This window comes from Canis lupus, chromosome 1 (assembly GCF_048164855.1).
Source record: "Canis lupus baileyi chromosome 1, mCanLup2.hap1, whole genome shotgun sequence".
NCBI lineage: Eukaryota > Metazoa > Chordata > Mammalia > Carnivora > Canidae > Canis > Canis lupus.
In genome coordinates, this window is record NC_132838.1 from 8,453,266 (window position 1) to 8,465,363 (window position 12,098).

Consider the following 12,098-nt stretch of genomic DNA (forward strand, 5'->3'; position numbering starts at 1 on the left):
AAGACAGGGATGTCCACTCTCACCACTGCTGTTCAACATAGTACTGGAAGTCCTAGCCTCAGCAATCAGACAACAAAAAGACATTAAAGGCATTCAAATTGGCAAAGAAGAAGTCAAATTCTCCCTCTTCGCCGATGACATGATACTCTACATAGAAAACCCAAAAGTCTCCACTCCAAGATTGCTAGAACTCATACAGCAATTCGGTAGCGTGGCAGGATACAAAATCAATGCCCAGAAATCAATGGCATTTCTATACACTAACAATGAGACTGAAGAAAGAGAAATTAAGGAGTCACTCCCATTTACAATTGCACCCAAAAGCATAAGATACCTAGGAATAAACCTAACCAAAGAGGTAAAGGATCTATACCCTCAAAACTATAGAACACTTCTTTTTTTTTTTCTTTTTAATAATCTCATACCAATATGGCATATATATATATATATATATTTTTTATGATAGTCACAGAGAGAGAGAGAGGCAGAGACACAGGCAGAGGGAGAAGCAGGCTCCATGCACCGGGAGCCTGATGTGGGATTCGATCCCAGGTCTCCAGGATCGTGCCCTGGGCCAAAGGCAGGCGCCAAACCGCTGCGCCACCCAGGGATCCCCCATATAGAACACTTCTGAAAGAAATTGAGGAAGACACAAAGAGATGGAAAAATATTCCATGCTCATGGATTGGCAGAATTAATATTGTGAAAATGTCAATGTTACCCAGGGCAATATACACGTTTAATGCAATCCCTATCAAAATACCATGGACTTTCTTCAGAGAGTTAGAACAAATTATTTTAAGATTTGTGTGGAATCAGAAAAGACCCCGAATAGCCAGGGGAATTTTAAAAAAGAAAACCATATCTGGGGGATTCCTGGGTGGCGCAGCGGTTTAGCGCCTGCCTTTGGCCCAGGGCGTGATCCTGGAGACTCGGGATCGAATCCCATATCAGGCTCCCGGTGCATGGAGCCTGCTTCTCCCTCTGCCTGTGTCTCTGCCTCTCTCTCTCTCTCTCTCTGTGACTATCATACATAAATAAATAAATATTAAAAAAAAAAAAAAGAAAACCATATCTGGGGGCATCACAATGCCAGATTTCAGGTTGTACTACAAAGCTGTGGTCATCAAGACAGTGTGGTACTGGCACAAAAACAGACACATAGATCAATGGAACAGAATAGAGAATCCATAGTTCTGGGGGCTGGAAGTTTGAAACCAAGGTTCTAGCAGGGTTAGTTCCTTGAAGAGTCCGATTGAGGTCTGTCTCCTTGGCTTGTAGATGGCTGTCTTCAGGTTCACATGATATTCTCTCTGTGTGCTTGCCTGTGTCCAAATTTCCTCTCTTATGAAGACACCATCAGGTTGGATTAAGGATTCATCCTGTTCCAGTATGACCTCATTTTAATTAATTATATTTGCAACGATTGTATTTTCAAAGAAGGTCACATTAGGAGGAGCCTGGGAGTTTAGAAACTTCCACATATGAATTTTGAAAGGGACACAATTCAGCCCGTAACATACTGAGAAGTGATATTTCATTCAAATCTTAAGAATTAATTATAAAATATTTTCATAATGTAATTCTTTTCAGATACAGCTTCTTAAGCATTCTGGGTCATGAGAAAGATCCATAAATAAAGAATACAGAAGACAGAAGGTAATTTTTATATAATCATCTCAGGGAAACTCTTTTACTCTTTGAAGAAAGTGGCTCTGGTGAAGTTAAAAAGTCAAATTTCACAGTTATTCTTCCCAGAATATTAGAACCCCAGCCTCAAATTTTTTCAAAAGAAATATCTATTTTTTTAAATCAAAAAACCTTAATGTATTGTGTATATTCTAAAAATTAAACTATTTCTGGCTAGCTCTCCAGCCGGTAGGATTCTTTGGTTTTACAGATAGCACACTGGGGCATACCTTAAGTATTAGATGACCTACAAGCACAGCCCAGTGTAAGTCCCCCATTTGCCCTGAGTGATGACACATCGCTGCACCACTCCAAGGCCTGCAGAAATGATGACAGCTCAAAGAGTCACTGCCCTTTCAGCTTTAGGCTAAACCCCACACTTCAGAGGTCTTTGTATTATCTGCAGAGCAAGAGCAGGTACAGGTTTCTATAGACAAGAAATACAGGACAACCTCCTTCCTGTGATGTACAGACACAGTACTCCAAATTATGAGATATTACATATAGTGAGCCAGCACAGTGCAATGCTATTACAAATGTATGTAAAAAAAAATTTTGCATAAAAATTGGACTTCAGCACTCAGTGATATTCAGCACTCAGTGATATAGCCCCTGAAAACTTGCAATAAATGACTACTCATATCATCATTCACATGTTCTACAAACCTTTACTGAACACTCTTAGTGCAAAGGACCACAACAGGAGGAGTTAGAAATCACAAGTGATGCCCACCTTGATCCTATAGGCACTAAATTCAGTCCTGTGGGATTGCAGGGAAATCAAGCAAAGGAATCACTTTCTTCTCCACACCTCCCTTTTAAATTAAAAGGACCAATTGAAAAAAACAAAATCCTTTTTGTCAACAGCCTGCCTCTTTTTATACTTCCACTGAACAAAATGTTCAAGGACAAAATCCATTGCGGAGATAATAAGGAAGAAGGACTCTCTGCAGCAGCAGGTGTGAGATGAACGGAAGCATGACAGGGTTACCTATGGCGTCCAATTTTCCAGAGAGGGCTTTTCTGCCTGGTTGGGCAAGACAAAGAAAGTAAAGGCAAAAGATGGAAGGACACGTTTGTGCCAAGTTTAAAACTGTCTCAGAATATGTTCCTTCAAGATTTTCAATAGAGTTCAAAGCTTTTAGCTTCTCAGGTTGGCTTTTTTTTTTTTTCCTGCTGAGAAATTGGAACATTTCATAGAAAATGAACCCTTGAAACTAAAATATATGTGGATAGATATTTTCCATAAAATATTTTACACGTCGATCCATTTCATCAGACTCTCGGTTCATTAAATCTTAAAATTCAAGATTATTGTGTGCTTAATTAATCCAGGAGGCCATCAGACTGAGTGGGTGTGATGCCCTGCAGCCTACATAAGCAAATCCAAGTCTAAGCCTGCGAATGCCTCCAGGTTATGAAGTCAAAATGCTGACAACCAGTCACAAAGAGCTGGCGATGCTTGGCGCTGTAGCCAGTCAATAACTTCCCTTCCTGCTTCTGCACTTCACCTGTATCAGTCTCTCCCCTGGCTCCTGTCCACCTGGGTGCTATGAACCATAAATCCCAGTATATAATGGAGCAGCTCAATCCTCTGCTGGAGGCTCACCAGGCCAAAATCAAGGTGTGAGCAATGCTGTGTGGAAGCTCTGGGGAACACCCCAGTTCAAGCTCCTTCAAGTTGTTGGCTGGATTCAGCTATGGGCAGTGCTGTGGCTGAGCTCCTCCTTTGCTGGCTGGTGGCCAGGCCAGGAATCTCCCTTGATACAGAAGGCTTCCTGTATCCCTCATCCTGTCATCCCTTTTGTCTCCAAACCAGCAACAGTAGGGGTCCAGTCAGTCCTTCTCATACTTCAAATGTCTCTTCCACGTCTCTACTACCTTCTCCTATCTTTTGAGTCCAGGTAGGGAAAATCCTGTGCTTTTTTTAAAGGCTCATGGGATTAGATTGGGCCCATCCAAACAGTCCAAGAAAATTTTTCTATTTTAAGGTCCATTAACTTAATTGCATAAGTTAAGTCTCTTTTACCACGTAACACAACATATTCACATGTTCTGGAATTAGGTTGTGGACATCTCTGACAGGCCATTCTGCTTATGACACCTACAGTTATTGAGGCAAGTTGAAAAGTCGTATTTCCTTCAAAACTGAAAAATTAGGTATAAAAATAATTCTGTAAAGCGATATTTTTCAGATATACACTCTCAAACATTCTGCATCATAAGTAAAGCCAACAATCTCACGTTGGGATTATTTTCATTCACTATAACTCAAAAAAATTACTCATTAGCTGCCTTTATCTGAGTTATTACAGTCTAATGAAGGCTGGAGAATGTGTCATTAGCCTTATTCTTGAAGCCTGATAGTGGTTAAGTCACTCATCAATGACCTCCAAGTCTTTACGATGTAATAGATAAGTTCATATTGACTAATGTGATAATAAACTCATGTCATTTTTCTTCGTAATCTAAGATAGAAAATGTTAAAAGCAGTGAAAATAGCTTCCATTAATTAAAGGTTGTCCATAGGAAAACAGCGGATGACAGCAGTGTTGTGATGAGGTTTAATTTTACAGATAAGACATTTGCTGAAGACTAGTGAAAGCAGATTCTCTGTCTCGATATTTGTTTTCCCACCTCTGGGTTTAGCATGTGATGCTATTATAGAAGGCTCTATTTCCAGACCTTTCGTTCCAGGAATGATATAATCAAGTAATATGTGACAATGTGTTACCTCACTGTTAGTAAGTGTGGTATTGGCAGTAAATTACCAGCACCCCATGGGTTACAAATGTGTGCGTTTGTGGGTGTTGCCTGAGGCCATAAAAACAGGCTTAAATATATTTGCATATTGTCAGAAAAATTCATTAACCTTTTTATTTTCAGAGAGAACTGTGTGAAGTATTCCTACATACTAGAAACCATGGGAACAAACATAAATTGAATCACTTGGATATTTAGGTTTCTAGCTTCTTGTCACATTGAAAAATAAGTAGCACCACAGGATTTCCAATATCCACCTCTCTCTACTTGATGCAGAAGGCATTTTGATCCATAATTAAATTTGTGCTCTTTCTTGCTAAAAGAATTGAAATGTCCTACAGTGCTTTATAAGAAGTTTTGACATTATCTTTCCATTTAGAGCCATGTTACGACAGCTCACAATTTTCCCTCTAAAAGGGCATAGAAAACACATCACACACTAATTGAGGCCCTGCCGAATCGGGCAAAACTCAGATCTCTTTCAGCCAAACTGTAACTTAGGATAACTCTAAGTGTATAATAAACTAAGTCAAACTACCTCCAAAAATAATACAATAAGGAAATATGTTTTTTCTACTCTAAACAGTTCTTATTATGAACGTTGCTCCTTCTCCCTCTCATCCTCTTTCCCTTTCTCTTCTATCTCTTCCTCCTTCACTAATAAAATAGTCTGAGCTCTCAGAGCAACAAGATGTGATGGATATCTGATTATATATATTAACAAATCTAAACACAGAATGCTGTTCCATGAGAAGAAATGAAGTAAATGAAGTAAATCATGAAACAAAACAGGATGGAGTCACCTCTGATAAAGAGACAAGGCAGAAATGTATACTTTAGGCATCTGAGATCTACTGGTTCCATAGATTAAATCATTCCTGCCCACTGTTCTGAAGGAATTAATTCATATACTTTGTTCATTCCATTCTTTTAACCTTTTAACAAACATTTGACCAAGAAGCTACTACACACCAAGCATTGTGCTTAGTGGCTGGGAAGACAATGGTTCCAAACCCAATCCAGTCCATGCCCTTGTGAATGTTAAGAGTTTATTAGGGAAGAAAGATAATAATCAAATAATCACACTGAAAGATTACCTGCAAATTAGTATCTTTTCCTGTGTCATAAGGAAAAGAGCATGTAACAAGGCCAGGAGCTTTACCAAAAGCATGGCCTTTGCAATCCTGAGATTTGCAGAATGAGTAGGAGTTAGTTAGGCAAAGTTAAGTGGAGGTGGCTAAGAGAGTCTTTCGAGCAGACCCTGGGTGGTTGGGGTGGGAGGGTACGTTTTGCTTTAAGGAAGAAAGAAAGAGATATGGAACTTTGAAACAGATTTGCTTCAGTTTGTTTCAGAAGCTAGTTTATCAAAGATGGGACCCAGCAGAAGGAAGAATGATTCTTGTGGTTTGAGAGTCTTCAGTTGAGCAGCTCATCAACATGTGTAGGCACTATGTTCGCAGGACCTGCCAGGAGAGCTGAGGAGGAATGGTCACAGGGTCCCGAGCCACACAAGGCTCAGAGGGGAAGAGTTCAGGCACTCAGAGTTTCTCTCTCTCTCCTGTTGGTCCATTGAGATTTCAAGTCTCATCATTTAACCATATCTTGTTTTCATTTTTGTTTTCAGGATACTTGTCTATACCACTGGTCAACAGCAGCAGTCTTGGCCTCTTTGCTGATGACTGCCATCAGAGCTTCTTGTGACTTCATAGTTGAATTTCAGTCATTTGATGAGTGGGTGACTGCATAAAAGCATTACAGCCTCTGGAGAAAACACCACCATAACTATGGAGAAAAGCATTAACATGAGATTACTAGTAAGCCTTGGACAATGCCTCTTAACGAAGATCCAGTCTGATCCAGTCTGATCAGAGAAATCTCATCTCTAGCCAGGTATGCAGAAAGGAAGGCCTGATATGAATAGATTTCCATATAATATGGACTGACCCAAAATGACATGAATAGGGGAAGAAACTTAAAGAATGTCAGAGAAGGAAAATACTAGGACACGGAAAAAAAAAAGGAAAAAGATAAAGAAGGAGCCAGTAATCAATTGCTCGCAATGGGTTTGGATCTGAAGTTCTGGAGAAAGATGTCTACTTTAAGATGTCATGTGTTCTTGGAGAGCCCTAGAGATTCTCAGTGTTTGATCTTACATTGGCATGAATGTCTAGGAAGTGGGTGTGGGTTGTTCCCTTTTAAAAAAAGAGACATGAATCCAAGGCGCAGTTCCCAGGAGTTTCACTGCAGTGTTGGTGGCTCAGAACCCCTCCTCTAAGGTTTAAGAGCACTTTAATATCACTTTCATTTTCAGTAGAGAACATCTCCAAGCTGAATGTCATGCATTGTTTAGAGTAATTTATCCTTGGGTAAAACCAAATGAGCTTAATGAAAATAAACTTGGCCTTAAAGTTCTACAGCATTGGGGCACCTGAGTGGCTCAGTTGGTTGAGCCTCTGACTCTTGATTTGGCTCAGTTCATGATCTCAGGGTGGTGAGATCGAGCCCTATGTCTGGCTCTGTGCTGAGCAGGGAGTCTGCTTGAGATCTTCTCTCTCCCTCCCCCTCCTACTCACCACCCCCCACCCAAGCTTGCTCTTTCTCTAAATAAATAAATAAAATCTTTTTTAAAAAAGTTTTATAACATTAGCCTGTATCAGCCTGTGAACAGAGTCAAGGATAAGGCCAATATCCCCATACACATGGGCATCTAGTGGCCAGCTCAAATGGGGATAGTCTATGAATTCCTGTTATAATCTGCATAGTCGAGGAGCTAAGAGTGAAACCTTCGGCCACAGCAACTGTAGCTGCCCAGAGAATTTTGCAAGTTTCCATTTTAATGTGTTATTCATGGTTCCTGATTTCTCTGAGGACTGGTCATGGTTGGACCCATGAAGCTTGTGGGTGACAGGCAAAGCCACACAAAGTTTCTTACGTTCCATTCTGGCCACATGAGAACCCCTAAAAGAAGACAAATAGATGTGTTACTCAAGTGGGAATCCATTTGCAAATGTTCTAAATGACTAGAAGTTTTGGTCCATGTCCTTGCCCCACTTTTACAGTTTTTCAAAGAGTTTGGGGCTTGGCAACTGGAACATGCAGCAAAGATGTGCTCTGTAATCTCACTAAGGTTTCCCTGTTAATACTTAGGACATTTTTCAATTTTCTTTTCCATGGATGGTTATGGCTTGGCTTTTTAGACACTTTATCTCAGTCTTTCAGTGCAGAACAAATAACCATCTTGGTGCCACCAGATGCCATCTGGGTGAAGCAAACAATCCGATCTTTCCAAATGTGTTATTTCAGAATCAGGTGGTGGAATCTGGAATCAACTCAAGATCTGATGCCAATAGTCAGAAATTCACTTTGGCTTTGAATTTTGGACTTATTGGGTATCCTGAATGTGTTCACATAGCTTGTTTAGTATATTAATCTGCTAAAAGATGAACCTTAGCTTCTTGAGAACTGCTTATATGTGGTTGCCTTGTTTAACTGGAGTACATCAGCTGCAGTCAAGAAGTTGTGTTTCTTCCAAAGTAGATCCAAGTCTTGAATCACTCCAAAACCATTTCTGTATAGACATTTGCTCTTTTATCTCAGCGAACTGGCAGGCCATTTCTGTATAGACATTTGTTCTTTTGTCTTAGTTAACTGGCAAGCCTTAGTAAGGGCTACAATTTTGGCAACTTGCACAGATTTCATGTCTTGGAGAGGGTTAGATTTAAACAAGTCTCAGTGGGTTGATTGCATATCCAGCTTGATAGCTTTCTTGTTCAGTTCTCAAACAGGATTCATCTACACATAATTCACAATCTAGGATATCTAAAGGGGTTTCAAGAAGGGTCAGATAAAACCAAGGAAAATTTCCAAATAAGTTCATAGCAGTCAGGAGTCCCTACTCCAGGAGAAGAATGGCAGGTTTTAGGGTATTTCAGCAATGGATAGAAATGTGTGCTGGTAAAAGCTAAAGGATTTCAAAAGAAACATTCTAGAAACAGAAAAATGTCCTGTGTTTTCAGTCAAAAGGAAGATCTGAATGGTATGAGGGATCATGGGGTTAAGTGGAGATCTTAAGTCTAAGTCAGCAGGGCCCTCTGTTGACCTTGAGCTGCTGCCACTGTGTGCAAACAAGGAGGGCAGGTTTTGTTATGATATAAATGTGAAGATATAATAAGCAATGGATCTTGGATGTCCATTTTCTTGTTAAGTTAGAATCCACAGAACTTGTCTCAATGTACAAATAGAAAGAAAGATTTATGATTATCGGAGAATCCTTTAAGTTGTAAAAATCATTCTTTAGTGACTCTGTATAATACAAGGGCTCAAGAGTGTCAGCTTTCATTAGCTTATAGGAAGGAGAAGCTGGTCCAAAAAATGTTAGGAATCCAAAGTCTACAATATCCTATGGGACCAAGAAACCTCTAAGATGTCTTTTGTTAATTGGCCAAGAAAGTCATGAACAGGTTCCAATCTTTAAGGGGAGAGAGACTCTTAATTTTTATTTGACGTCATGGCCAAGAAAATGTACTTGGGTCTGGTAAAATTGGAGTTTATCCTTAGAGACTTTGTGTCCCCATACACTTATAATGTCAGCAAGTGGAAGAAATTGATTCTGTAAGACTCTCAATCTTAAGAACAAGCAGAAGAACATCCATATATTGTATAAAAGTGGAGTCCTTGGGAAATTGGATGTCTCTAATAGTTCAGGTATAGTTGAATATTGGCGGGAAGGAAGAGGATGCTTCTGTAAACCCTTGGGCACAAATGTCCATGTGTATTATTGATTTTCCAAAGTGAATCCAAATGGGTACAGTGAGTCTAGGAGAAAGGATATAGTAAAGAATGCTGATCATAGTTCTATAGCTAGAAAGTAAGCAGTAGTCTCAGGGATCGAGAAGATGATGATATTAGAGATAACAGAAGAAGGGAAGTGAAATCTCCCTAATCGCCCTCAAATCTTGTGCAAAGTGGTAGTCACAACAATTTGTCTTTGAGATGGACTGGACAGAGGTATTACAAGGCTAGTATGAGAATAATAAGCCCTTGCTGGAGGTGCATGGATATAATGGGCCATAGTCCTTCAATAGATTCCTTTCTTCAGTGAGTATTTGGGCATTTTCAGCAAGAATATAGCAAGATTTATTGAAATATTTACAAGTACAGCCTCTTTTATATGTCCCAAATCTTAACCATCTTTGGTCAAGAGGCTATTAGGGACACATTCAAAGTCTAGGGTGTCCATACAGGAGGCATGGGGGAGTGGTAATCAAGCTGTGCTATTATCAGGTTGTAAGCCAGCGATTCTTCTCCCTCTAAGAGTTCTAGAAATACTCTATCTGGTCCACATTTAATAATAGCACCCCATTTGCAAAGTAAATCTCATCACAACAGATTCACCACCTGGCTTCTATTACTCCATCATCCTGATGGGTGATACTGACCCATTACCATTGCTACCACTCCTCCTGCCAGCCCTGGCCTGAGAGAGAGCCACCACTGAGCTTCTTACTGATGCTGTGCCCCAACTGCCAGTGAGTGATTAATGTCTCTGGTGAATGTTGTATCCTCTGGGCCTTCTCAAGGTCTTCTGGCTTTACCTGAAATACCCACAACTGCTCTCTACTTCCCCCCTCAGCCTCTTGATTTCCTCCTCTGCCATCTGCCAGAGTAACTCAGGCATTTCCTCCTCATGGAGAACAGCCCATCCTTTTTTTTTTTTTTCCAGAATTCTAAGAGCTACAAAACTCCCATCATGTGGGTTCCTTGCCAGAGTGTTAAATTCCAAGGCCTGAGAAGGTGCTCTTAAGTTAATGAATTCCTACTCATCCAACTTTACATTCCTACTCCTTTGATCAAACAATTTTAAAATCCAACCCTAGGCATGCTCCCCTCACACCAACTAAGCCAAGTCTTACAGCTCCTTCAGGGCAGAGTGTCCTTCCTCACTTATCAGGCCTGATATGTCTCTAGCTAGGTCATGCTGGGTTTTAGTTATTGGGCTAGCACTGATTTAACATACGATGTATTAATGGGAAATTTCAGGATAACAAGACCAACAGGTTGGGAAAGGATGGCCATTGAAAAGATAGCTTAATACTCACCCTTCTCAAGAAAAGAGGGTATGTCATGCCATAGAGGGGCCACATGGGGAAGCCCTGGGATTTTTCAGGAGGCAGAGGGAGATGGGGAACAGTAAGCAAAAGCTTTTACTGTGGTTTCTACAGGAAAGAACAAGCAAAACCAGGTAAGTGGCTTATGATTGGCTGGCTTGAATAATTTCAGTGGTCTCTGGGACATGGAGCTGTCCCTTGTTGTCTGGCACCTGGACCTGGAGTGATTAGGGCAGCTCCTGATGGTTATCTGTTTCCTAGCAGGAAAGAAATTTCTGCAACATTTTCCCTGTACCCACTAGGAGGGAAGGGTGGACCCTCTGTGAGCTCTGAGGTTCATGGATCTACAGAGCCAAAATCTTCAGAGGCATTTATCCAGACGTCCCTACCTCATATTTCAAGGCCTCTCATTTTCCCAATCTTACACCTTCCCTAGTATCATAGACCTACCTTGGTTGAGCATTCAAACGTCTCTGAAGCCCTGGGACTCTATAAAATCCTTAGTCATCTGCTCTTCCACTGCAAGGGGAAATGACATGTTTGTAAGCCACTACAGAGGCTCTCTGGCTCTTACAAAATAACAAGTCTTTGCCTGCTAGTTAATGGCTCTCGATTCTTTGTTACCCTTCATCAGGGCATATCCATATAAGTTAGCCTAAACCAACTGATTCCACTGTCTTTGTAAGCATTGTCACTCTCCCTCCCTCCCCATGTCTTTCAAATTCATGAGTCGCGGAACCTGCAAGGCATCCCTGCAACTGGGCCACCTCCTGGTTCCGGGGATCACCCAGGCGCCACACACCACTCAGCATAATGTGTTCTTCACCCATTGGGTGGTGATTGAGCCAGTCCAAAACCCCTGTCTTCCTGCCAAGCTTTTGGACCATTCTTGGTACCATTTCTATTACTTGGCCAAGAAGCAGATGCCAAGATGGGATCAGATACACAAGAAACATATTGTAGGAAGAGGCAAGAGAAGGCAAGAAGATAATTCAGATCACAATGCAAGTCTGAGGCTTGCAGAAGGAGAGGGAAGAAGGGAACATACAATAGAAAGAGTATTGGACTGCAGGGCAATTCAAGAAATGTTCAGCCAAGTCCTCAACTGAAAGTCACCCTCAGGATGAGTCCTGCATCTCAGAATGAGCCTACCCTAGTATTCCTGCCACACTGGATCACAGGCGTGGAGTGGCCAACAGAAGCATGGCCCTGATGTGAACGTGACGGAGGATCCAGAAGGTGCCACCTGGGGCCATCCTTCAGTGACTTACCTCTTACATTCTCTCAAATGCAGAAATGGAACATTCAACTACACTGGCTTAGCTAACTTCAAATTAACCTGTACCAAACAGGTGTGTAAAACAATTCTTGAATATGTTATATGGTGGTACCTTCCTATCTAATTATATTTATTACTCTTTTAAAAAAAATACTTTTTTGGGCTTATTACCCTATCTGCGCGTGTAGCTGAATAGATGGGCGTGTCAGCAGAGGCTCCCTCCAGATGCCTTCCTCTCTGTCTTCTGTTTATTGAATTGT

The 12,098-nt window shown here is 40.9% G+C and overlaps 1 long non-coding RNA gene across 5 annotated transcripts in view; it reads left to right on the plus strand.

Moving 5' to 3' along the window:
- The first annotated feature begins 3,180 nt into the window (after nucleotides 1-3,180).
- The window catches only part of LOC140630344 (uncharacterized), a 94,802-nt gene continuing 85,884 nt past the window's right edge, over nucleotides 3,181-12,098 (plus strand). For all 5 annotated transcript variants that reach the window (XR_012028108.1, XR_012028110.1, XR_012028109.1 and 2 more), the window contains exons 1-2: nucleotides 3,181-3,593; nucleotides 6,077-6,342. This is a non-coding gene — a long non-coding RNA (uncharacterized lncRNA). The remainder of the gene's footprint in view (nucleotides 3,594-6,076; nucleotides 6,343-12,098) is intronic.